Source organism: Malus sylvestris, chromosome 10 (genome assembly GCF_916048215.2).
Source record: "Malus sylvestris chromosome 10, drMalSylv7.2, whole genome shotgun sequence".
NCBI classification, from domain to species: domain Eukaryota; kingdom Viridiplantae; phylum Streptophyta; class Magnoliopsida; order Rosales; family Rosaceae; genus Malus; species Malus sylvestris.
The window spans coordinates 31,014,802-31,017,761 of record NC_062269.1 but is presented as its reverse complement, the minus strand read 5'-3'; the positions used below and the strand labels follow the sequence as shown (position 1 = coordinate 31,017,761).

At 34.1% G+C, this 2,960-nt stretch overlaps 1 long non-coding RNA gene across 1 annotated transcript; it reads right to left on the bottom strand.

Moving 5' to 3' along the window:
• Window positions 1-546: 546 nt before the first annotated feature.
• Window positions 547-2,514, bottom strand: LOC126586065 (uncharacterized). The gene is made up of 4 exons (XR_007610732.1): window positions 2,319-2,514; window positions 1,697-1,749; window positions 1,531-1,583; window positions 547-1,001 (listed from the first exon to the last, which is right to left on the bottom strand). It is a non-coding gene; the product is annotated as an uncharacterized LOC126586065 (long non-coding RNA).
• Between the last annotated feature and the right edge of the window lie 446 nt (window positions 2,515-2,960).

Here is a 2,960-nt window from a genome sequence, read left to right as displayed (position 1 = left end):
CTAGACCGTTGGATTTCCAACAATAAAAAAAATTTAAATTTTACTTTTAAACTGGACCGTTCGATCAAAGATCAACGGTCCAGATTAATTAACTTAATTAAAATTTATTAAAAAATACAGAAAATTTAAAAAAAAATTATTTTTTTCTTTCTATAGTTTATTTGATGAGTTTATGTAATTTTATTTTAGTGTGTTTTTTTTTAAGTTTATTTGATGAGTATGTAATTTTATTTCAGTGTTTTTTTTTTAAGTTTATTTGAAATTTTATCCAAAATTGGTTAAAAATCATATCCGAAATAAACTTAAAAAAAAAAAAACATACCAAATAAATGATCTGGGTGCCAGCGCATTTTTTTAGGGGTGGAGATGCTTTGATCTGTTACTGTTCACTAGGGTCTATTACTGTTCCCTTGAGTGGATAAATGCGCTGGGTGCTGGCACAAAGTCCTTAGGGGTGGACTTGCTCTGAGAGTTATGCTCACTCAACAGCCTTGATTGCACGGGCCGATGGTGTAAATTTGAGTCCAAACAGTATTATATACATAATTGTTGAATTATATGAATTTGATATTACCATGAATTGCATCAATATAGGTTCATTCATTCAAATTATATATGCTTAGAATTAATTGAAAAAAAATAAAGAAAAAAAATACAGAAATGGAAAAACACTAGGTTTCTTCGAACCCATGAACTTAAGCCGCAACTCGAGCCGCTCGCCCAGGCCTGCAGCCCGTGTGGCCGAGCCACGAGCCACGAGACCATATGCCGGAGCCATGGGCATCTGGTTTCAAACCCAGAACACACCCGACGCCATCCATGCTCTTGTTGCAGTCGGCCTTATAGACCTAGAGAAAATGCTCGAGGACTACAACGAAAATCATCTGCTTCCAAACCTAATATTCCTTTGCCACGTTTTTCAAGCCGTAGTCGTATACCTCGCAGGGATGGTTCAAAGAAGACCAGGGATAAAAGTTCTGGATCAGTAACTACTCGTCGTCCTGGAAAACTTGTATGAGTTAAACCAAACATAACTTGTATGAGTTAAAAAATTGTTATCGCCAGTCTTAAAATAAATGATTCAATAAGTAAAAATATTAATTTCTCAGCTATCAGTTATATAACAATACTATCTTGTGTAAGTAATGTAGATAAATAAGGAAAGATAACCTAACTTAAATCAAAATTTGGTAACTATGCAGGAGTAAAGACTTAAAACAAAATATTGATTAAGAAAAATTAAATGACTTATGAAAGTTCAAAAAGACACAGAAAAAAAAAATTGAATAGCAGTCATTGGTTCAAAGAATATAACTGAGCTCATACTATTACCAACTACAGTTATCCATATCATAAACTGGGAGAAACAATAGTTAGAAATCATTCAAATCAAGAAATACCCAATAACCCAAATTAAATTTTAATCAAACAAATGAAAAAATACCAGCCAAATCAACAAAACCATAAAACACTTCACTCAAAAATCAATTAAGACTTAAACTTGAGATTTTCATCGGAGAGTAAGTGTACCTAAAGCTGTGTTCTTTATAGTTGCTAGAGCGCAGGACGACAATCACCGCTTCCTGAAAATAAACAAGAACTAAATCAAACGACACAAACCAAAAAATTAAAAATTAAAAATTAAAAACGCACGCTAAAAAAGAAGGGAAAAATAACCAGTAAGAACTTGTAAGACCTGAGAGGTTTTAAACAAAAGGAATCTGGAGCAGTGCAACACTTGTCAGCCACCTAAAATTTAATCAAATTGCTATATCAGAACCATCATAAACATAAGAGGCAACCAAATTGATACAAACATAAGAGGCAACCACATTGGTATATCAAAATAAAACGCAACTTATAATTTGGAGAACCTAAAATTTAATCGAACTGCTATATCAGAATCAGAACCATCATAAACATAAGAGCCAACCAAATTGATATATGAGAATAAAACATAGCTTATAATTTGGACAACCTAAAATTTAATCCAAACAAAATATCGTGTAGACAAATTACGGGGTTCAACAGCCCGGAATTAGCAAAACCAAACAAAACCCCAAAATGATTTCAAAAAAAAAAAAAATTAACAGAAATCATTCCACCCCGTTTATATCTTGCATCCCTTGTATAATTGTTTCCATCTGAGACCACATAAAAACCTCCAAATTCAATTTAACCACCCATGAAAATCCATAAGAGAAACTGGGTTTAAAAATTCACCCAAATAAAGATTTAACTTTTGTATTCTTTCGAATCCATCAAAATCAAACTTCTCAGTTTCAAACAAAAGAAAATCAAAAGTCGAAAACCCTTACACTGATACGGTGTTGAGTGAGGAAACAAAGAGCTGAAACGGACACAAAGCGAGATTTGAAAGGGACGACCGAAGGCGAGAATGGAAAGAGGGAAAGGACAACGCACAGCTTGCAAAACGATAGAAATGCAGAATTTGGTATATGGGAAACTGAACAAAAAGCAAAGTGGGTATAAACTAAAAGCCAAACCTCACGATGACCGACACGTGGCCTAGGTAAAAATAATCACTGAAACGGCATGGAGAAGGAATAAAGAAGATACCAGGCAAAATAGGGGCATTACCGTCTTTTCACTGCAGAAAAGAGGCAAAAATGAAGGTCATTTCTGACATTTTACTGTTAATAAACAGTAACCGAGCGTTTGGGGTTTCATATAGATAATAATAAAATAATAACATGCAAAGGAAAGACAATTCACTTTCAAACACTTCTGACATTTTACTGTTAATAAATAGTAACCGAGTGTTTTACCGGACCAGGATCCTCTCCTGAGCTAAGGATGAGGATTCTCCTCACCAAGAGGTGTGGACCGTTGGATGAAAATCCAACGGCTACAATTATTATAACTTTAAAGGGATCCTCTGTTTGTAGCAGTTGGATTTTCATCCAACGGTTTACACTCATTAATGAGAAGGATCCCCA